General features: G+C 34.1%; 1 protein-coding gene across 1 annotated transcript in view; it reads left to right on the top strand.

Annotated features, from left to right (window-relative positions):
* ERBB4 (erb-b2 receptor tyrosine kinase 4) overlaps nucleotides 1–24,922 on the top strand; it is a 1,143,943-nt gene that overhangs the window by 946,461 nt on the left and 172,560 nt on the right. The gene's annotated exons all lie outside the window — the stretch shown is intronic.

Below are 24,922 nucleotides of genomic sequence, written 5' to 3'. Positions count from 1 at the left end.
GGATTTGCCTGTGACTTTATGTAACTTGCAAGAAACTCTAATTTAGCTTGGAAGACACTCAGTTTTATAAATGACAAGGGTTTTATTTGTCTACCAAAAACTTTCAGAAAGTACAGAACTTAATTTACTTTTACTGTAAACTTTTGAGACAAAAGTGAAATCTATCCAATTCTATTGGATCAAATCTTCCTAAATGTGAAGTATCCAATTACATGTATTAGTCATGACTATGTGAAACATGATATTGAAGCAATTTTTAGTAGCATATTGATTTTCTCAAATGCAAAAACAATGTTGTAAGAACTGGCATATCTAGTTTATTGCTCTCCACTGTTTTATATTTCTGAAACAGTAATCATAACTAGGTGCTAAAATATTGCTTTCAGATTCTTGTGAGACATACATAATATTTAGTTATAGGCTTGTAATGATACTTTTTCCCCAGGGATTTTAAGATACTTCTGGGTTTTCAGGGAGATAACTTGAATTTTGTTACCCATAGGGGGAAACAAGACATGAAAAGATAAAAAGTGACTGGAAACAAAAAATCCAAAGTGGGTTGGTAGACGAAACCCACATTTATTTTCTTTAAATTTAACCTAAAAATTCTTTTCTAATGGCAATTTATTTCTCTGTTGGTATTTTTTGAGAGGTCTCCCGTCCAATAGCTTTCCACCGGTGGTGCCCGGATCAAACCTAGGACTCCTGCATGAATTTCAGACCTATGAGCTTTCTCTGCCTCTTCTCAAGTAGCTCCTTTCAAAACCTTTTTATTTTAAAATAGTCATAGCTCTACAAGTCTTAAAAATATACAAAAGAGGTTCAATTTTTCATTTATTCAATTTCTGATTGATAAAATTATGTAAATGTAATACAATTTTGCAGTTGGTTTTTTGACATTGATGCAATGCATTGGGCTTATTTTGATTTCACCAAACTTTCCAACATTTACCGTATGTCAATGCCTCTCTAAAATTTTTATTACATGTCAATTAATATAAAAACTACAAAAATAAAGCTATATAAATAATTTAATTTTATTATACCACTCCAACCACATGAACTTTGGGTTCTTGTTCTAAAATGTATGCATCATGTTGCAATCTATATTTGCAACATTTACTTAAATACATTACTTACTGTGTTTCACCATTAAAGTGAACATATATAATACTAAGTTTGAATTTAGCACTCTTTACTTGCAGTTGCTGTACTTCAAAGAATACCATCTATATATCTTCACAAAAATAATCTAGAACAGTGCACTAATCAACAAAATTATATTTGGATTGTTTATCGGCTTAGAAAGGATGCAAAAGCCAAAATGTAGTATATATGCATCCCATAATTATTTAGTGTGCCTATCTACTTTCCTACTTCTGCAACTTCTAATTACTTTAGAAAAGTGGTTTAGCAGGTCACTGACTGCAGAAGAGAGATAGCCCATTCAAACTCAGGAGGGCATGGAGCCAGTGGAAGGAAAATTAGGTTAATAATGAAGACAAGCTGAAAGTGAATTAGAGAAAGTAGTTATGTTAGGTTTTCTTACAATCTTACCCATTTGAGTCTGTTCAAAATTTAGAATGACTGTATTTATCATAGATAGTTAAATAAAATATTAATGTATTTTATGACTTATACATATAGGTATATACAATGTAAATAGACATATATAGTATTTTACACCTCTACTATAATATATTTAAGGAATATAATTTAAATTCAGTATATATTTATGTAGAAAAAAATTCTACAATATGGAATGTAATATAATGTTGATATAGATACAAGTTATAGGAATTAAAATGATTAGAACAATTAGGCCAAAATTTTGTACATTTCATTTATTATGATAAATATGGTGGATTTTAATATTCTTGTTAAATATTTCAGTTATGTTCATTAGTCTTCATTAAGAGATGAATAGTTTATTTTTGGAAAGAAAAAGTGAAATTGGTGGTTATGAGAAAATGAGGAAGAGTGAGTGGCTATGGGTAAATGCTATCCTTACCTAGATCCTTTTTCCTTTTTTTTTTCTTTTCTCTTTTTTTTCTTTTTTTATTTCTTTTTTCCTCTTCTTTTCTTTTTCGAAATTTATATCTGGTAGTACTTATTTACTGATGGTACTCATTTACTTCTGCCTTTGTACTTAGAGTTCACCCCTGTTGGACTCAGTGGAACATATATGGTCCCAGGAATTGAGCCTAAGTTGGCCATGTGCTAGACAAATGCCCTTCCCACTGTACTGTACTATCTCTCAGCCTCCTATGATCTTTTTTTTTTTTTTTGGGGGGGGGGGCCACACCCGGTAACGCTCAGGGGTTACTCCTGGCTATGCGCTCAGAAGTTGCTCCTGGCTTGGGGGACCATATGGGACACCGGGGGATCGAACCGCGGTCCGTCCAAGGCAGCGCTGGCAAGGCAGGCACCTTACCTTTAGCGCCACCGCCCGGCCCCACCTCCTATGATCTTAATCTCAATGTCTACTTTATCATAAAATGTAAATAAAGGATAAGCTTAATGATGCTCATCTAGTAAAGCATTTAAGCTTTAGAATTATGCTAGTTCCAGAGTGCCAAACCTTGACAAAACTAAAATTACAATTACTATACAATATCACACATTACTTGTGCACATTCAATTGCAAAGTTCAGAGTTCGGTATTCTATATTCATAATCAAGAAAACTAACATTTTATAAACCAGTAGATTGCAATTTAAATCAACAATTTGTTATAAAGTCCTTTGTAGATTAAGTGATAGATATTTTTGAAGTCAAAAATTAGAAACTTGTTTTTTTGTGTGTTTTTTGGGGGAGCCACACCCAGTGATGCTCAGGGGTCACTCCTGGCTATGCGCTCAGAAACCGCTCCTGACTTGGGGGACCATATGGGATTCCGGGGGATTGAACTGTGGTCCATTCTTGGTCATCCATATTCAAGACAAATACCTTACTGTTGCACCACCACTCTGGCCCCAGGATTTTGTATTTGTTTTAAAAATTATTGTGTGATATTTTGAAATATTTTAAGATAAAAAATTAGGTACATTACATTGTATGTTATTGTTGATGCATTAAAAATAACCGAAAGGATTTCTAAAATAAAATGACCAAAGTGATTTTAAAATATAAAGTATTAAAAAAATAAAATATAAAGTATTTTCAACAAAAGTCTTGAAAATATTTATTTTAGAAATAACTTTTTTAGGATAGTTCTATTTTTAAAAAAAACAATCACAGATTTTCCCCTGCTTTAATGATAATTGAGAGGATTATCAGAGGATTATCAGTGGAAATAAACTTATAACCATATAAAAGGAGCAACATAAACATCTAGAGAGCTAGGTTCCTCCTGAGCAATTCATAGTAGCCTTCTTAGACTGAAGGTGTTTTAAAGCTGGAAGAAACTGTGTTTTAATTGTCTTATCCAGGGGCTGCCTTGCATGGAGCAAATCCTGTCTTGATGTTGGACACTAAAAATAAGTCCCTAACTCTCACTAGGAGTGATCCCTGAGTTCTGAGCTAGAGTCAGAAGTAAACCCTCAGCACTGCCATTTATGGCCCTAAAATAAACTCTGTAAACCAATAGCCTCATTTTACAGTTACGAAACCCACCAAGTAGACCCTGTCTGTGGTCAAAGTGCAAACTATATCTGTGCTCAGCTCCAGTCTCGTTGGCTGAATCCCTAACAGTCTGAATCCGGGAAGAAAAAAAAAAAAAAAGGAAATATGCCTCATAATTAGCCCCAAAGTCTGCCAGATAGAATAGTTCACACATATGTGTAGACCATTAACTCAGAATGGCTCCTGATAACTTCTTAAACCTGGGGCTGACATAGTCACAACCTTGAAACAGGAATCTCTATCTGCCTCCTACATCTGATGGCTCCTGGTATGTGTCTGGATCTTATGAGAACCGGAGGGTACGTCCTGGCTGGATCTTGTCCTACCAGGTGAGATCCACACTACCTCTGAACTCTCATCTTTAAGGACAGCCCATCCACCTAGAAGCGTATTTTTTAAAACTTTGAACTACACATTCTGAACACGACCTAATATGACCTAATATGACTCAGTTTACTCTATAGAATGGAAGAATTTCTGGTAATCCCCAAAGAATGTACAGAGGATTTGAGAAAATATTATGAATTTCAAACTACCTCAATATATACAACCACACTTAACTAATGTTAATGTGAGGTTTTATAGAACAGTTTCTGTTGTCATAGCTTGGTTTATTATAGACCAAAAAAAACAGTTCATGGCAAAAGCATAATGGAAAGAAATGACTCCTCTTTTTTTTTAATTTTACTTTAATACTTTAAATGTTCATGACATAAGATCAAATTTTAGCAAAACCAGCTATACCTTACTGAGATAACATGACACTGGGTTAAATATTTATGTAAAAAAAAAAATTAAGTAATTGGGGACCGGGCGGTGGCACTAGAGGTAAGGTGCCTGCCTTGCCTGCGCTAGCCTAGGATGGACCGCGGTTCGATCCCCCGGTGTCCCATATGGTCCCCCAAGCCAGGAGTGACTTCTGAGCACATAGCCAGGAGTAACCCCTGAGCGTCACCGGGTGTGGCCCAAAAACCAAAAAAAAAAAAAAAAAAATTAAGTAATTGAAGGAAATAATCTGTACATCCTGTCAAGTTTACTGACATTTTAGGTGAAAATATTTATCTTGGATAGGTATCTCTCACAGTAATGTTATAGAACATATAGAGTAGCATAAACTATATGTATCAAAAAAGACTTGATTATTTTTTAGAATTGTCATCTCAGTCACGTTTACTTTTAATATTGTTCTTCCTCAACTTTTTTTCTATTAAAATACAACTATAAAAGGGTTTGAATGATAGTATAGTGAGTAGACACTTGCCTTGCATATGACCAAGCTGAGTTAAAACTCAGAAGAGTTTAAACATTCCTCAGCACAATCAGCAATAATTCTTTATTTTTAATTTTTATTTTTTTATTTAAACACCTTGATTACATACATGATTGTTTTTGGGTTTCAGTCATGTAAAGAACACCACCCATCACCAGTGCAACATTCCCATCACCAATGTCCAAGTCTCCCTCCTACCCACCCAACCCCCGCCTGTACTCTAAACAGGCTCTCCATTTCCCTCATACATTCTCATTATAAGGAAAATTCAAAATGTAGTTATTTCTCTAACTAAACTCATCACTCTTTGTGGTGAGCTTCCTATGGTGAGCTGGAACATCCAGCTCTTTTCACTTTTGTGTCTGGAAATTATTATTGCAAGAATGTCTTTCATTTCTCTTAAAACCCATAGATGAGTGAGACCATTCTGCGTTTTTCTCTCTCTCTCTGACTTATTTCACTCAGCATAATAGATTCCGTATACATCCATGTATAGGAAAATTTCATGACTTCATCTCTCCTGACAGCTGCATAATATTCCATTGTGTATATGTACCACAGTTTCTTTAGCCATTCATCTGTTGAAGGGCATCTTGGTTGTTTCCAGAGTCTTGCTATGGTAAATAGTGCCGCAATGAATATAGGTGTAAGGAAGGGGTTTTTGTACTGTATTTTTGTGTTCCTAGGGTATATTCCTAGGAGTGGTATAGCTGGATCATATGGGAGCTCGATTTCCAGTTTTTGAAGGAATCTCCATATCGCTTTCCATAAAGGTTGAACTAGACGGCATTCCCACCAGCAGTGGATAAGAGTTCCTTTCTCTCCACATCCCCGCCAACACTGTTTGTTCTCATTCTTTGTGATGTGTGCCATTCTCTGTGGTGTGAGGTGGTATCTCATCGTTGTTTTGATTTGCATCTCCCTGATGATTAGTGATGTGGAGCATTTTTTCATGTGTCTCTTGGCCATTTGTATTTCTTCTTTGTCAAAGTGTCTGTTCATTTCTTCTCCCCATTTTTTGATGGGATTAGATGTTTTTTTCTTGTAAAGTTCTGTCAGTGCCTTGTATATTTTGGAGATTAGCCCCTTATCTGATGGGTATTGGGTGAATAGTTTCTCCCACTCAGTGGGTGGCTCTTGTATCCTGGGCACTATTTCCTTTGAGGTGCAGAAACTTCTCAGCTTAATATATTCCCATCTGTTAATCTCTGCTTTCACTTGCTTGGAGAGTGCAGTTTCCTCCTTGAAGATGCCTGTAATGTCCTGGAGTGTCTTGCCTATGTGCTGTTCTATATATCTTATGGTTTTGGGGCTGATATCGAGGTCTTTAATCCATTTGGATTTTACCTTCGTGCATGATGATAGCTGGGGGTCTACGTTCAATTTTTTGCAAGTGGCTATCCAATTGTGCCAACACCACTTGTTGAAGAGGCTTTCCCTGCTCCATTTAGGGTTTCCTGCTCCTTTATCGAAAATTAGGTGGTTGTATGTCTGGGGAACATTTTCTGAGTATTCAAGTCTATTCCACTGGTCTGAGGGCCTGTCCTTATTCCAATACCATGCTGTTTTGATAACTATTGCTTTGTAGTACAGTTTAAAGTTGGGGAAAGTAATTCCTCCCATATTCTTTTTCCCAATGATTGCTTTAGCTATTCGAGGGTGTTTATTGTTCCAAATGAATTTCAAAAGTGCCTGATCCACTTCTTTGAAGAATGTCATGGGTATCTTTAGAGGGATAGCATTAAATCTGTATAATGCCTTGGGGAGTATTGCCATTTTGATGATGTTAATCCTGCCAATCCACGAGCAGGGTATGCGTTTCCATTTCCGCGTGTCCTCTCTTATTTCTTGGAGCAGAGTTTTATAGTTTTCTTTGTATAGGTCCTTCACATTTTTAGTCAAGTTGATTCCAAGATATTTGAGTTTGTGTGGCACTATTGTGAATGGGATTGTTTTCTTAATGTCCATTTCTTCCTTATTGCTATTGGTGTATAGAAAGGCCATTGATTTTTGTGTGTTAATTTTGTAGCCTGCCACCTTGCTATATGAGTCTATTGATTCTAGAAGCTTTTTGGTGGAGTCTTTAGGGTTTTCTAAGTAGAGTATCATGTCATCTGCAAACAGTGAGAGCTTGACTTCTTCCTTTCCTATCTGAATTCCCTTGATATCTTTTTCTTGCCTAATCGCTATAGCAAGTACTTCCAGTGCTATGTTGAATAGGAGTGGTGAGAGAGGACAGCCTTGTCTTGTACCAGAATTTAGAGGGAAGGCTTTTAGTTTTTCTCCATTGAGGATAATATTTGCCATTGGCTTGTGGTAGATGGCTTCAACTAGATTGAGAAAGGTTCCTTCCATTCCCATCTTGCTGAGAGTTTTGATCAAGAATGGGTGTTGGACCTTATCAAATGCTTTCTCTGCATCTATTGATATGATCATGTGGTTTTTATTTTTCTTGTTATTGATGTTGTGTATGATGTTGATGGATTTACGGATGTTAAACCAGCCTTGCATTCCTGGGATGAAACCTACTTGATCGTAGTGGATGATCTTCTTAATGAGGCATTGAATCCTATTTGCCAGGATTTTGTTGAAGATCTTTGCATCGGCATTCATCAGCGATATTGGTCTGTAATTTTCTGTTTTTGTAGCATCTCTGTCTGGTTTAGGTATCAAGGTGATGTTGGCTTCATAAAAGCTATTTGGAAGTGTTTCCGTTTGTTCAATTTCATGAAAGAGTCTTGCCAGGATTGGTAGTAGTTCCTCTTGGAAAGTTTGAAAGAATTCATTAGTGAATCCATCTGGGCCTGGGCTTTTGTTTTTCGGCAGACCTTTGATTACCGTTTTGATTTCATCAATGGTGATGGGGGTGTTTAGATATGCTACATCCTCTTCCTTCAACCGTGGAAGATTATGAGTCCAAGAATTTATCCATTTCTTCCAGGTTCTCATTTTTAGTGGCGTAGAGTTTCTCAAAGTAGTTTCTGATTACCCTTTGAATCTCTGTCATATCAGTAGTGATCTCTCCTTTTTCATTCCTAATACGAGTTATCAAGTTTCTCTCTCTCTCTTTCTTTGTTAGGTTTGCCAGTGGTCTATCAATCTTGTTTATTTTTTCAAAGAACCAACTTCTGCTTTCGTTGATCTTTCGGATTGTTTTTTGGGTTTCCACTTCATTGATTTCTGCTCTCAGCTTTGTTATTTCCTTCTGTCTTCCTATTTTTGGGTCCTTTTGTTGAGCACTTTCTTGTTCTATTAGCTGTGTCATTAAGCTACTCAGGTAAGCTCCTTCTTCCTTCCTGATGTGTGCTTGCAAAGCTATAAATTTTCCTCTCAGTACTGCTTTTGCTGTGTCCCATAAGTTCTGATAGTTTGTGTCTTTATTGTCATTTGTTTCCAGGAACCTTTTGATTTCCTCCTTGATTTCATCTCGGACCCACTGATTATTGAGTATGAGGCTGTTTAACTTCCAGGTGTTAATGTTTTTCTTCTGAGTCCCTTTGGAATTCACAAATAATTTCAGAGCCTTGTGGTTAGCAAAGGTAGTCTGCAAAATTTCTATCCTCTTGATATTATGGAGATATGTTTTATGTGCCAGCATGTAGTCTATCCTGGAGAATGTCCCATGTACATTGGAGAAGAATGTGTATCCAGGTTTCTGGGGGTGGAGTGTCCTATATATATCCTCTAGGCCTCTTTCTTCCATTTCTCTCCTCAGGTCTAGTATATTCTTGTTGGGTTTCAGTCTGGTTGACCTATCCAGTGTTGACAAAGCCGTGTTAAGGTCCCCCACAATTATTGTGTTGTTATTGATATTATTTTTCAGATTTGTCAACAGTTGTATTAAATATTTTGCTGGCCCCTCATTTGGTGCATATATGTTTAGGAGAGTGAATTCTTCCTGCTCTATATACCCCTTGATTAATATAAAATGTCCATCTTTGTCCCTTACAACCTTCCTGAGTATAAAGTTTGCATTATCTGATATTAGTATGGCCACTCCAGCTTTTTTATGGGTGTTGTTTGCTTGGATGATTTTTCTCCAGCCTTTTATTTTGAGTCTATGTTTGTTCTGACTATTCAGGTGTGTTTCTTGTAGGCAGCAGAAGGTTGGATTGAGTTTTTTGATCCATTTAGCCACTCTGTGTCTCTTGACTGGTGCATTTAGACCATTGACGTTGAGAGAAAGAATTGTCCTGGGATTTAATGCCATCTTTATATCGAAATTTGGTGTCTTTTGGTTAGTCTTGTCTTAAATTAGGTCTTTCAGTTTTTCTCTTAAGACTGGTTTTGTGTCTGTAAAGTTTCTGAGCTGCTTTTTGTCAGTGAAACCATGTATTCTTCCGTCAAACCGGAAAGTGAGTTTTGCTGGGTATAGTATTCTGGGTGAAGCATTCATTTCATTCAGTCTTGTCACAATATCCCACCACTGCTTTCTGGCATTGAGTGTTTCTGGTGACAGGTCTGCTGTAAATCTCAAGGATGCTTGCTTGAATGTAATTTCCCCTTTTGATCTTGCTGTTTTCAGAATTCTGTCTCTATCTGTGGGATTTGTCATTGTGACTAGGATGTGTCTTGGGGTGGTTTTTCTGGGGTCTCTTTTGGTTGGTACTCTTCGGGCATGCAGGATTTGATAACATATATTCTTTAGCTCTGGAAGTTTCTCTTTAATGATGTTCTTGACCATTGATTCTTCCTGGGAATTTTCTTCCTGGGTCTCTGGGACGCCAATGATTCTTAAGTTGTTTCTGTTGATCTTATCATAGACTTCTATTTTCATCTGTTCCCATTCTTTGACTAATTTTTCCGTTGTCTGCTCATTTGCTTTAAGTTTTTTGTCCAATCTCTCCTGCTGTATGGAATTGTTATGTATCTCATCTTCCACAGCACCAAGTCTATTCTCAGCTTCTGATACCCTGTCCCAGAGCTTATCCATTTTGTCATTCACTTCGTTTACTGACTTTTTCAGTCCTGTTAGTTGACATGTTATTTCAGTTTGGAGTTTTGTCATTTCTGCCTTCATATTTTCTTGGTTCTTATTAGTGTTCTGTTCAACTCGATCCATGGTTTCTTGGAGTCTGTTGAGCACCTTCCATATTGCTAGTCTAAAGTCCTTATCTGAGAGGTTGATTAGTTGTTCAGTCATTATCTGGTCCTCAGAATTGTCATCTTCATTCTCTATGTCTGATGCTGGCCTGCGTTGTTTCCCCATTGTCACACTTGTATTGTGGGTTTTTCTACGTGTTGTGGTGGTATTCATTGTCTATATGATGTAGGCAGCACACTCCTCTGGCTCCTCCCTTTCTGGATGGGCTGACTTGCCTCTAAGGGAGGGGAGTCCTTTGTGGATGAAGCCTCACACTGGGTCAAATCTTAGGCCCGAGCATGCAACAGAGAAGACAGTCCAGAGAGAAATGCTTGCTTCTCTGATATAGCACAGTTCTTATTGTGATTCTTATTGTTGCAATGGTGTTCTTTTCTTAGAAGGAGCGCACGGCCGCGTAGCGAAGCGGAGCGGCCGTGCTCTGATGGAGCCTCTTTTGCTCCACTCCCAAGAGTTTCACACAAGAGGACAGTAGACAGATATTTACAGTTCACACTCACAGTTGGGCCCCTCTGCGCAGGCTTAGATTCGTGTCTTTTCCCCGCCTGATGTCCCAAGCAGGGAATCCAGCTTCTGCAGCAGTCTGCCGGCCGGTTTTTATGTTCTCCAGCAATAATTCTTGAGTGCTCAGACAGGAGGAACTCTCTAGATATTGCCAGGTATATCCCACCATAAAATATTACATAGATACAGACATTTCACACATACACATAACTCAGTGGTAAATATTTTGCCCGAGTATAAGTTTGAACTTTATCCCAATTCTTGAGCTCCCTCCCACCATTTGTGGATCAATTATACATTATACAATAATATATAATTTATATGATATATATGTAATTTATCTGTGAAAAATTATACAAGTTAGTCACCGGTTTATTCCAATAATACATTTGAGAACAAATGCTCTATCCCATTGACATATATGGGTTATCATTGTATCAAAATGTCCATCTGCTATGTGTTTAAATGTGTGGTCTCTTAAGGACACTCAATTCCCCATGCTTATTTTTCAATTACAAATGCCTATGACATTATTCATAGCAACTATGAGGTATTTAGGTACATACTTCTAATATTTTCATCAATAACTGAGGCAGTGGAAAATATTTTTAAAACTTGCATTCCATAAAACACTGAATTGGAAAAAACATTAATGAAAACTTTTATTTCAGTTTCAAGATATTACTGTAGTGTCTGCTAGAGTCTGTCAACATTTCCATTATAAGTTCATATTTTCCAGTTTTATTTCTTAGCTTCAAGAAATATCCAGCCAACTTTGATGATACAGAATACAAAATCCAACCCAAAACAATTTTATTATTATTGACCAGAAACTGAGATTTTTGCAGGTCATGAATTGATTTTATAATATCATCAAAGTCAAATACTCTGAGGGACACCTAGTCATTTTTCGTACTTTATAAAATATAACATTAAAAACAATTTTCTCTTCCTAGAAAAGAAACAAATAACTATAAAAGGCTTAAAGAGAAATTTTGTGAGTCACATTAATTTCCATATGACTTGGATACTAATTTGACATTTATATTGAGATCTTTGATATTACAATAAGCTTTCCAGAAATTGGCATTATATGAATCTGAAAGAAATTGGATTCTGGGCAAGGGAGATTTATAATAAAAAATGAGATACAACCCACAGAAGTAGAATTTTTAGAGCTTGTAACACTTCTACCATCTGAGATAGCACCTTGTTTGTTTTTCCTAATATTGATGAGTATAAGAATGACTGATAAACAATTTATAAACTCTTACAACACTAGATGGACTAGAATCAGTTATCTTATCAGCAAAACAACCTCCATTGCAACTTCATTGAGAGTTTCTTGACAGAAGAAATTTCTATATTGAAGTTCTCCATTTTTCCTATCCCAAGACACATATAAGAACCAGAAAAAAATGGATCTTTATTCTGCAGCTTAGTTTTCTACCTTTTAAAGTAAAAGGTATTTAAAAACGACAAAAAATAACCAACCACAATTCTCTTTTCTGTTGAAGCTGGATATAAAAATATTGACTGTGGATCAGGTGTGGCAGGTGAATATTTTATGTGCATGAAGAGCTATGAATTCAGGTATTAAAAAAATGATACACTCCTGAAGTTTTGGTTAGTAGTAATTAATAATTGGGCATCTCTATTTTTTTTGGCCATACCCATTTGATGCTCAGGGGTTACTCCTGGCTAAGCGCTCAGAAATTGCCCCTGGTTTGGGGGGACCACATGGGACGCCATGGTCCTTCCTTGGCTAGCGCTTGCAATGCAGACACCTTACCTCTAGCGCCACCTCACAGGCCCCATGGGCATCTCTATTTAAAAATAACCACATAGAAATTTTGCTTCCTTGACCACAGTTATAACCATCAAAATATCAGCACTGTCCATGTTGGATAAAATAAAATTTAAAATGCAAATAGTAATTAAATTTTTTGACTTTAGGGCCAGAGTGATAGCATAGCAGTAGGGTGTTTGCCTTGCATTTGGCTGACCCAGAAAGGACCTTGGTTTGATTCCCAGTATCCCAAATGGTCCCTCAAGCCAGGAGCGATTTCTAAGCTCATTGCCAGGAATAACCAATGAGTTTCAACTGTGTGCCTCCCCAAAAAAGACTTTATTCTATTGCCACTAAATTATAAAAATAACAGCCTGATTAAATTTTATAGTTGTATGTAGTTATTCATTTATAATGATATTATTTACATTATGACATATAGTCAGTTAATCATATTATATATTATATCACATATATGAATTCCTATATAGAACAAATAGAGAAAATATATAGATAAATGTTAGTAATATATTTTACCTGATTTATAAATAAGTAGGTTTATAATAATTTATATTTCTCATTAAAGGTCCTGGTAGTTCACAGGTAAGATATTTACCTTTCATGCAGCGAATATGTGTTTGATCCCAATTTATTTCATTATTTTTTTATCTTTATATTTCATATTATTTCCTGAGCAACCAGGTATGATCCCTGAGCACAGAGCCAGAAATAAGCCCTGGGCACAGTAAAATTTTTCCCTAAAATAGAACAACAGTAACATTTAATATTTCTTCTCCTTAGGAATCTGTTTAATAGTTTGTGAAAACAATATATAATAAACTTAACAAAAATCATTATTTATGGACTTTGTAGACAAGAAAGCAAATAGTCGATACACTTACACTTTGATCATGGTAATGTAAAAATATTTTAGTTATATTATTTGTGAAATACCATAACTAAAAATAACATTTTCTTTCTTCTTTCTCTTCCTTCCTTCCTTCCTTCCTTCATTCTTTTTCTTTTCTTCTTTCCTTCCTTCCTTCTTTATTTCTTTATTTTTTATTTTTTCTTTCTTTTTCTTTCTCCTTTTTATTCATTCTTTCTTTTCTTTCTTTCCTTTTTCTTCCTTTCTTCCTTTTCTTTTTTCTTTCTCTTTTTATTCATTCTTTCTTTTCCTTCTTTCCTTTTTCCTTCCTTCCTTCTTTCTTTTTTATTTCTTTCTCTTTAACTCATTTTCTCTGTTAATTCACCTATTTAGTTGTGACTTTGGTTTTCATAGTATATTTAACATTTGTTATAATCATGCAAATTAAGGAAATATCTAGCTAATATTTGTCTTCAAAGATAAAGAAGTATAACAAAGTGAGGAAAAGAACTTCAACAAGATAAAGAACACTTAATTACAGTTAATGGAATGCAGACAGACTGACAGGTAAAAAAGAAAAAAAAGAGTTGGGATGAAGTTAAGATTTGTGAAGTAACTTCCTTCTATTTACTTAAAATGTGACACAAAATGAGAGTTTTTATTTTTTAGAAGAAGACAGTCCAGGGGAGACCATAAACATATTCATTCTGAAACACTAGCAGTTCTACACTTAGGCAACTATTTTAGCAACCTGCAGGCCATGTGCTATGTTTGTCTTTCTGCCCAAGGCACTCTCCAATTACGTGTGCTATAAATGCAAGCTTGTCTCCTTTCCAAAGGTGAATCTAAAGAGCATGAGGGCAGTTTCTATGCTCCAATTTATTAAAGAGAATGGTTTAGAGTAATAACAATTCAAGAGGAAGCAGACAATTAAAGTAATCCAAATAATGTGATCAACATGTAATAGCATTACAAAAATGTGAGTCTTCACTATAAATATATGTGTGTGCTTACATATATGTATACTTACATATATAATCACATCTATGCATTTGGATAATTTACTGCAGCTTTACATCAACACATGTTGTTTTGTCTTGCACTTGTACTTTATATTGTGGGAGATTGCTTCTTTCATTTAATCTCAAGTAAAAACCTCTACTAACTTCAAACATTTTTTCTGTAGATTCTTATATTATCCAGAATTTATAACATTAAAGAGTGAAGACGGTTTAGGATTGGGTTTTAATTTAAGGGAATCTTGTGCTGACTTAATTCCTTGAATCCAGACCACTAAAATTTTTTCAGTAAGGACTGGAGAGATAGCAAAGTGCATAGAATACTTGTTTTGCATGATGTCAATCTGGGTTGGATCCCCCAGTTTCTATATGTTCCTCCAAGTACCACCAGGAATAATACCTAAGCACAGGGCTAGAGTAAGCTCTGCATAGCCTGTGGTACAATAAATAAAATAAATAAATAAATAAAACATTCTCTATATCAACAATAAGAATTTTTGGCTTTTTTATTCATTGCAATTTTTTTCCATTAAGGTAGCTTTTATTGGGTTGTAATGGGTGGGCTTGGAATGAGCTACTTGGCTTTTATTTTATTTTATTTTATTTTATTTTATTTTATTTTATTTTATTGGCTTTAGACACAGATTTTAAACCTACTGTTCTTCAGAGATCAACTATGTTGATTGGACTTAAACACAAGGTGGCCAAATGCAAGCTAATTAGCTTATCTCTTATACTATCTCTCTGGGCCTGGAGTAGCATTTTTCACTGCCTTAAAGAAGTTTTTCCTTTTTATGAAGGCCAAACCAGAAAAAAATCATTGCCAAAATGAATGAGGATTCCTATTTCACTAATCCTAACATGCATGTTTGTTTCCACACTTTTTGATATATATCATTCTCATTAGTATCAGAAAATTTATTGCTATTTTGACTTCAATTTCCCTGATATAATTAATGAACATTTTTATATGACTGCTGATGATCTTTATGAATTCCTAGAATATCTCAAAACAAAGGCATAGACAATACCATATAATGACAAATTCGTGGCCTTAGGAAAAAATACTAATAAACAGTAATGAATGGTTAGGAAAGGGAATGATGATCAGATCAGAGGTGAGATGAGAACCATGATGTAAGGTCTTGGAAACTTTGATGGTGATGGCATGCAGTCACTATTTTTATAAGTACTAAAAACTTAAACACTATATAACCATATCACTTAAATTTTACTTAAAAATATTCTTTGATTTATAAACCTTTTGCCTTTCCTATTATGCCCTGGCAAGAGATTTCTAATAAAGTCTTGCTTTCAGATTAGAAAGTATTCAACATGCTATCCTCACTAATAATATAATTTTCATTTTTTTATTTTACAGAGAAATATAAATCTCTCACATTTGAACCCCTAGAAGCCACTGGAGTTTTATTAATAAACCTAATATGATACTGTTATGTCCTGAGGCTTAGAGTGGCCCAAAGAAAGGAAGAGAGATGAATAATTGTTTTAATTGTTCTGTAGAGAAGTTGCAACATGTACATTTGCACATAAAATTTCCTTTTTTATATGACTATGGGTCATAGATACACCCAAGCAATGACAATAGGAATATATAAAAAATCAAAGATAACAAATAAATGTAATAACATATGATATAGTAATGAAAATATAGAATTGAGAGGATTATTAAATATGACATGGAGACACAGAATGAGCATGCTTTTTTGGGAAATAAAAGCAGATTTGTCACATGCCTTCAATAATTCAAATGCACTTTCTATGTGAAGCCCAGTAAGATGAGCCAGACTTGTACTGAGTTACTTAGTCCTTGAATTGATTTCACATGAAACCTATTCAAACAATTTATGGAATGTGTGATCTTGTAACTCCAACTAAGATTCCTGAAGTGTTAACAAAAATGAGAAGGAGGCAGAAATATTTAATTATCTGAATGGCTTTTGCTTATTTTAAATTCAGGAGCTGAATTACAAAAAATCTGATTTTGTTAGTTTTAAACTTTAGGTGGTATTAATGTTTATAATATTTAGGCTAGGGAGTTGTACAATGATGCTCAAATGTGCTCTTTTGAAACAATTAAATTCACAAGCTTATTGGATAAATCAGAAACATATAAAAGACTTTGGCAAGTATTTGAAAATTCTGAATAACTGTTTACACAAAAAAGAATAATTAGGATTTTAATTGCAGATTTGAAAAAAATTCCTTAATTTTTTTGACTTTTGGAGCAATTTTCTTGATATTTAGAGGTCATGTAGTTACCAGGGCTTTATATCAGGGACTAATACCAGGAATTACATCTAGACTCCTATGCAAAATTTATGTTCCAGACTTTGACTCTATCTTTGACAACAAGAAGAATATTCTTACCATATAATTTTGATTATCGTATTTTCCGGCGTATAAGACGACTTTTGAAACAAAAATGTCAACCGAAAATCGGGGGTCGTCTTATATGCCGAGTATATCCCCAAAAAATATTTCAATAAGCTGCTAAATGGAAATTGTCTGAACATTGCCATAAAAAAATTTTCCAACTTGATCCTGCACCAATCACTGCAAGGCTGCTCAGACCGCCTCTCTAACTCAGCCAAGCCAAGCAGGCTTTTTATGCATGCAAATTAGACAATGTTCTGGACCCGAATCTACACTGTCAAAAGCCTGCTCAGATTGGCCAGAGTCAGAGAGGAAGTCTATGACAGTATAACCTTTGAACCTTTGCTTGTGATTGGCTCACTGTGGTACATACAGTTACAGCACAGGAACGTTCTTTCTGATACAGTGAATATAGGCCTAAACTTATGTTTTCATTGCAAAATTAGGGGGTCGTCTTATACGCCCAGTCATCTTATATGCCAGCAAATACGGTAATATAATATCGACTCAATAATTCCAATATAATTTAAATGATTTAATATATTCCCTATTAAATTAATAATATTATTATTGTTTGTTTTGGGTAAGGACCTACATCCAGGTGCTCAGAGCTTACTTGTAGCTCAGAACCCTTGTATCCTTTCTGGCAGTACTCGTATCTAATATTAAGCTCAGGTCTGCTATTTGCAAAAAAAAGACCTACCCTGATGTACTATTTCTCCAGTCAGACCTATGTTAAGTGTTTAATTTATTATATGGATGGATATATAGTTTTTTCTATGAGTTACATAAAGTGGGTAGAAATAGATAACTTTTGATATAAAATCAAATATCTAATGTATTAAAATTAGTGGTCTGAAAAATATGGGTTAAACTGAAATTTATTTAGTCTGATTTACTCAATATCAAGAAGTAGAGGACTATTCTTAACTTTGTTGCCATCATAAATTCATTAAAATATCAAAGAAACATATGCTAAGTTATATGTCTAATTTATATGTTAGATATTTCAGTGTTGAGTTAAAATTTAATTCCCTACATGATATATATTTTTATATTCACGGCAAATGTAGAAAGCATCAATATGATGATTGTACAGATGAAACAAAATATTTTATGAACTCCAATTTAAGAATCTTTTGATTGGTGTGCCTTAATATATGATACTCCCAAAAACATTTTCTAATGTTTAAGTATCCATAACAGAGTAAAATTGTATGCTGGCCTTGTATAGTTTGCATTATAATGCAAAGTTTAGATCTTGGTCAATCTGTTATAATAAAATGCACACAAAGAAAACTAATAGTGGATGGTTAGAAAAGAATTTTATGCTTAGGAAAGAAGCATACAATGGTTAGAAAAGAACTTTATGCTTAGGAAAGAAGCATACAATAGGATGTTTTATTTTTAAAATTCAAAAATTTACATATGTTAATTATTTAAACATTTTGAAATGCCATAAATCAAAAAATAAGTTAAATAAATGTTGATCATCACATGAAAAACAATTTGAAGACTGAAACAAAAGCAGAATAGATATAACTTTTTACTACTACACATAAAAGAGGCAAGTTATATTTGATTTTGTATAAAATAAAATATACAGTTTCATAAAGTCATTATTGCTCTGTCAATGTGTTCATGTAAAATCTAGATTATATGATAGATAATTAAAGGGAATAACTATGGTGTAGAAAGGTATTACAGTTTTTCTTCATAGTAGTATATCAAATTTAAGATTCTATAATTGAGTATATGTTTTACAGAACTCAAAATAATTTTGAAAACTTTACTTTTTGTTAAAAATGGAATAAATTATTCTCATTTTTAAATTTACTTTATTTAAAAACTATGATTAGAAGCTTTTTCATACTAGTTACTTTTTTCCACAGTTTCAAACATGTTCATGACTGAGTAGTTCATGATTGAGCCGTATGATACAGCATTTACCAGTGCACATTTACCAACATATTTGTCTTGTTTTCTGCCCTCCATAGGCAAAGAATATTTATTATTAGATTTTGCCGGTTTTGCTTGATATAATTTTTCTTTAGATATTACCTTTGCTTAGCCTTCATTTTTATATAAAATGCTCAAAAATAGGGGCTGGAGCAATAGCACAGCAGTAGAGCATTTGTCTTGCATGCTGCTGACCCAAGTTAGACCTCAGTTCGATCCCAGGCATCCAATGTGGTCCCCCAAGCCAGGAGCGATTTCTGAGTGCATAGCCAGGAGTAACCCCTGAGCATAACCGGATGTGGCCCCCAACCCCCCCAAAATGCTCAAAAATAGAATAGATATATTAAGAGATAGAAATATAGATATTGATAGATAGGTAGATAGTTAGATGATGATAGATGGTAGATATATAGATGATAGATGGATTAGATAGAGAGATAGATAAATGAAAGATAGATAGATAGATATATAGATAGATATATAGATAGATAGAAAGAAAGAAAGAAAGAAAGAAAGAAAGAAAGAAAGAAAGAAAGAAAGAAAGAAAGAAAGAAAGAAAGATACCATATATTCCGGTGTATAAGACTACCGGGCGTATAAGACGACCCCCTAATTTTGCAGTTAAAACATTGGTTTAGGCCTATATTCACTGTATTAGACAGAACATTCCTGTGCTGCATGTGCTGCATGGGTTCCTGTGCTCATGTACCACAGCGAGCCAATCACAACAAGCAAAGGTTCAAAGGTAATACTGTCATAGACTTCCTCTCTGACTCTGGCCAATCTGAGCAGGCTTTTGACAGTGTAGATTCGGGTCCAGAACATTGTCTAATTTGCATGCATAAAAAGCCTGCTTGGCTTGGCTGAGTTAGAGAGGCAGTCTGAGCAGCCTTGCAGTGATTGGTGCAGGATCGAGTTGGAAAATTCGTTTTGTAGCAATATTCAGACAATTTTCGTTTAGCGGAATATTGAAAGATTTTTTGGGATATACTCGGTGTATAAGAAGACCCCTGATTTTCGGTTGATTTTTTTGTTTCAAAAGTCGTCTTATATGCTGGAAAATGTGGTAGATAGATAGATAGATAGATAGATAGATAGATAGATAGATAGATAGATAGATAGATAGATAGATAGATAGATAATGTTGATTTTGGGGATTCACTTTCTAGCAGGTTAGCAGTTTTTTAGGACTATTTCTGTGCCTATTTCTATGCTCAAGGATCATTCGTGGAACTTTTTAGGGAACCAGAGTTGTTTGTGAGCAAGGACGGAACTTTAATTCCTATACTATATTTTAGAACCTTAAATTTTATTTAAGTAATATAAATGTAATAAAAATGTATAGTCTTACATTTTACCTAAGATATAAATAACCTATCCTTGTAAATGATTGGAGAATATTAAAGAAAAATTAGAGAAGATTACAGACAAGACTTTTTTCATATTGTAACTCATTACATATGAGTAAAACACAAAATGAACATGCATCCTGATTGCTTCACCACTTTTATAAAGTCTGTAACTTAATATAGCCTATTTTTTTATAATACATAACTAAATTTAAGAACTTTTTAGTGTTGAGTTACAATTTAATGTTATATTGGAAGCTGTATCTTGATATCAAAGAAGGTACTTCAAAAATTTTGGTGGAGAAAGTGTGTTTTTTTTAAGAAACTTCTTTGATCTCCTGAATAGAAGTTATAGGAGCATTGAAGCATCTACACATATAAAATGCTCCTGAAAAAGGAAAACACTTTTAAAAAATAAGAGTTCTGATTTAAGAAAGTGGGCAATTTAGTATTGTGTACCTTTGAGAAATTCTTTCAAAATAACGTATTTCTAGCTTTCTTTTCTTGCAAGCTATAGCTTTCAGCAAGCCATCTAGGATTGGTGAGATAGTATAATCGTTAATGTGTTTTCCTTGCTTGTGTCCACATTTCATCCTTATTTCATCTATGGTACCACATGTGGTATCCTGAGCACCAACATGAATGACTCTTGAGAGTAGAATTAAACCAAAAAAAAATTAAGAAGTGATCATATTCCTTCGAGAACATCAAGAACATGTGTAAGCCATTTAATATCCATAAATTAAGTGTTTAAAAACATCATATTATAAAAACAAAATATTCTCAAATTATAAGTAAAATAGAAATATGTAAAAGTTTGGCAAATTATTTGATAACTCTAGAACTTAAACTGGAACAAATCCTAGATATAATTATATGAGTTTAGCAATCAAGATTTTATATTTTCTATCTACATTTTTTAAGCTTTTGTAATCTCATGAGGAAATTTATTTGTATTTTAGAGACTGATAAAGTTAAGCACAGAGATGACAATCTAATATTACTTAGATATTTTGTAGTACAAGCAATATCAGTGCCTGAAAAACTTGATTTCAAGCCTGGCACACACTTCCCTATATATATCCATGAAAATTAATTTGGTAAAAGATAAAAGATTAGGGGCCCGGAGAGATAGCACAGCAGCGTTTGCCTTGCAAGCAGCCGATCCAGGACCAAAGGTGGTTGGTTCGAATCCTGGTGTCCCATATGGTCCCCCGTGCCTGCCAGGAGCTATTTCTGAGCAGACAGCCAGGAGTAACCCCTGAGCAACGCCGGGTGTGGCCCAATAACAAAAAAAAAAAAACAAAAAACAAACAAAAAAAAGATAAAAGATTAAAATTAAAGTAATAAATTAAAAAGAATAACTATATAGTTCTAGTAGCTCTTTCCTAACAGAATCAAGATATTTTACCATGATCAAAGTGTTAATAATGCAATCAGCTTTTTTTTTTTACCACAGCTTTTATTAAACTACAAAAGATACCACATACTATAGGTTTACAAAAGAGACTCTTAAAAGAATAAATGCCTCCAATTTTCTCAGTCAGAAACAAGGCTCCAATAACAATAAATTCCAAACAGTTCAGTAAAACATAGCTTCTAAAGAAGAGAGCCCTGTTAGAATGTACATTTTCTGCATCATAATTAGATACCGTATAAATTTCTTTGAGTCATAACAATAGAAGAGCAAGGTTAGTCTGTTAAATGAAATGTAAGTGAGAACTGGGCAGTTCCAAGTGCCTGCTGGCACAGTTTGAGATGTCCTGCCAGCACTCAAACCCACAGGGTCATTTGGCAGTCAGGTGTCATTAGTCAACTCTCTCCCTCTCTCCCTCTTCCCATCTGTTTTCGTCTAGACAATTTGTGTAAATTACCTCCCCATATGCAGTAGCACTCAAACCAGTCATGCATTTTTTCTCATACTCTTTTGTTCTTTTTCATCCCTGACTGCTCATTTAAACTTCTACCAATCACTTGACCCAAAATTTTGCTTTGAGAGTAAAGATGATAGCAATTAATATCACTACTGGTACAAAGCACCATCTCTTATGACTATAGGAAGATAGCCACTGAAGGTGGTATGATACATATAAAATGCATATGTGCTACTGGAAGTTCAACTCACGGTGATTATCATCAGATGAAATATACACAAAGACGAGATTGGGAGTTTATGTAATTTTGTGTGGACATTTTCCAAAGTTAATATTTAAGAGATCCTTAAAGAGAGTGGTGTGCCTGGCTTAAGACTCATGAGACTTTTAAAGAGGATAAACACAATCAAATCTTTTTCTTGAAGTGATTGTGCCAGTTATTATTAAAATGAGCAGCATAATTTTCAAGTTTCTCATAGCAAGCCTAAATATACATTTAAATTATGTGTAAATGCCATGAGGTATTTCCTTCTAAGATGCAGGAAGTTTAGCCTACATTACTAAGCTATATATTTACTGAAAAAAATTTAGAAGAATTGATGATCAAGAATTATTTATGTGACAATTGACTAATAGCAAGGAATTCATATTTTAAGAAGGATTTAGCACTGATCATATATTAGAGTCAGAAAAAATAAGTCATAGAAAATAACTCTACAGCTGTGTTTTCAATAATGATGAATAATTAGTCATTTTAGAGCAATAGTTTTGAAGTGAACCATTGATATCTAATTCTAGTTTATGTGAAATCACAGGAAAGTCAATCTTCTGAAAACTAGTTTTTACTAATAATCAGCATAAAGATATTTAAAAACATTGATATTATTGCCATTTTTTTCTTTGTATTTAACTAGAAGTTTAAGGGTTTTTTGTGTGTGTGTTTTTGGTTTTTGGTTTTTTGGGTCACACCCGGCAGCGCTCAAGGGTTACTCCTGACTCTATGCTCAGAAATCACTCCTGGCAGGCTCGGGGGATCATAGAGGACACCAGGGTTCAAATCACCGTCCTTCTGCATGCAAGGCAAATGCTCCACCTCCATGCTCTCTGGCCCTTAAGTGATGTTATTTTAACCATTATTTTGTTCATTAAACTGCTTTTCTTTTGTTTTGGGGCCATACCCAGAAATTCTCAGCAGTTTACTCCTTGCTCTGTACACAGAGCTCACTGTAGGTTGGGATTCGTGAGATCATGTGTCGTGCTGGGGCTCAACACTGGTTGGCTGATTATAATACATGATGTACTACTATTCCTATGGCATCAAACCCACTATTAATTTTATCATATATTGTTAAATATATGAATTTACAAATATGTAGATTTACTACTCACTTTGTACTTTATGTTATGGAGCCACACTTAGAGATCATCAAGGGGAACTCCTGGCCTGTGCTCCTGGTAGGCTCAGAGAGCAGTTGGGGTTCCAGTGATTGAATATGGGTAGGCCATAAGCAAGACCCCCACCTACTGTACTTATCACTCTGCTCCTAATAGTATTTAATATCCTCTAAAATTAATATATAAATATGTATGAATACTATGTAGATATTTTTAATGACAATGAATTTAACATATTTTAAGGCAGAAGATTGAAGATTGTCAATTTGGATAATTCAGAATTTTAGTCAACTAATAGCTTTATCTATATCCAAACATCTCATATTCCACTACTCTCCTATAGATCCAGACTAAAAAAAGGCAAAATTTTTAGAAAAAATATTAAACAATTATCAAATAATCCGTTTCTATTAATAGGTGTTTGAAAGAGATGATGTAAAAATAGCCTTCTAAACGTGATACTCGTGGTAGTATTGGCTTTAGAGCATTGTATGCCCAAAATTCACCTGAAATTACTGTATATCATGGAGTTTTATTTAAAAAATAAACAACATTAATGTGAAAGTAATGATTAAGCCTGAGGTAGGAGAGGAAATAACAACAAAACTCAATATTTTATGTATATACTTTCTCATAATAACAATGTAGTTAGTTTCTCATAATAACAATGTAGTCAGTTACCTTGTTTAGAACAAGGAATATTTTTATAGAGGAAGTAAATATGGTAAATACTTGGAAAATTTTGGGAAATAATTAAATATGCATAACTCAGCTACATGCTGCTAATTTTGAAAAATTTATAAAACCTAGTATCATTTTTTGACCTGGTATCATTTAACATATACAATAAAAAGTAGTTACTAAAGTCTGTGACAAATTTTTATATATGTCAAAAAGTGGCCAGAAAATACCAAGTATAAATATCTTTTACTGAATCTATAGAGAGATTGGAATATTATACAACCTAAACCTTATTAATAATGATACCCCTAAAGATTTTTTATATAAGAATAGAGAAAGGTGATAACTTTTTTTTTATTAAAAAGAAGTGTTTGGCAAGAGTAGTTTCTTTTAAAAGACTAAATTTAAGAGTTTTGTCTGTATTTTTGAATTCTGTTTATATTTATGACTGATTGTTGTGTTCCATTTAGTACAAAACCTCTTCACTTATGCCTCAGAGAAAGCAGGGGAGTTAATGTGCATGCCTTGCGTGAAGTTGATCCCAGCTCATTTCTTGGTGCCACATATTCCATTGAGCACCACATTATGCAGTCATGAAGGTTTCAAACAACTACTGTGTTGACATGGCAGAGCCTTGTTTTGATCCACAAATGGCCCAGTTGATTTATTATCATGAGGCTGGTTGCTCCTCACTTGGGAGGCTCCACCATTTCTCCAAAATATTGTCTTACCTTCTTTTATAAAGATCACCATTTGATTGTAGTGGTTAATATAAATATTAATATAAATATAATATATATAATATAAATATAACTTTTTTGGTAATGTTTAACATGGATCTGTTTTTTCCTCTTTTATAATGCCTCCTAAGATAATTGATAGAATTTTACTACTTAAATCTTACTTGATACATAATACATTAAGCTTTGTGGGCCTTAATGTTTCTTGTTCTTTTTTCTTAGTTTTTTTCTTTCTGTCTTTGTTTAGTTTCCTTTATTTATATATATTTATATATATTTATTATTTATTTATTTTTCTCTTTTTTATTCCTTTGAAAAAGATAGAAGAAAAATAAGAAGATAGCATCCTAAT

Source organism: Suncus etruscus, chromosome 1 (genome assembly GCF_024139225.1).
Source record: "Suncus etruscus isolate mSunEtr1 chromosome 1, mSunEtr1.pri.cur, whole genome shotgun sequence".
NCBI lineage: Eukaryota > Metazoa > Chordata > Mammalia > Eulipotyphla > Soricidae > Suncus > Suncus etruscus.
Note: the sequence above shows the minus strand (reverse complement) of the source record. Positions and strands in the feature narration are given on the sequence as shown.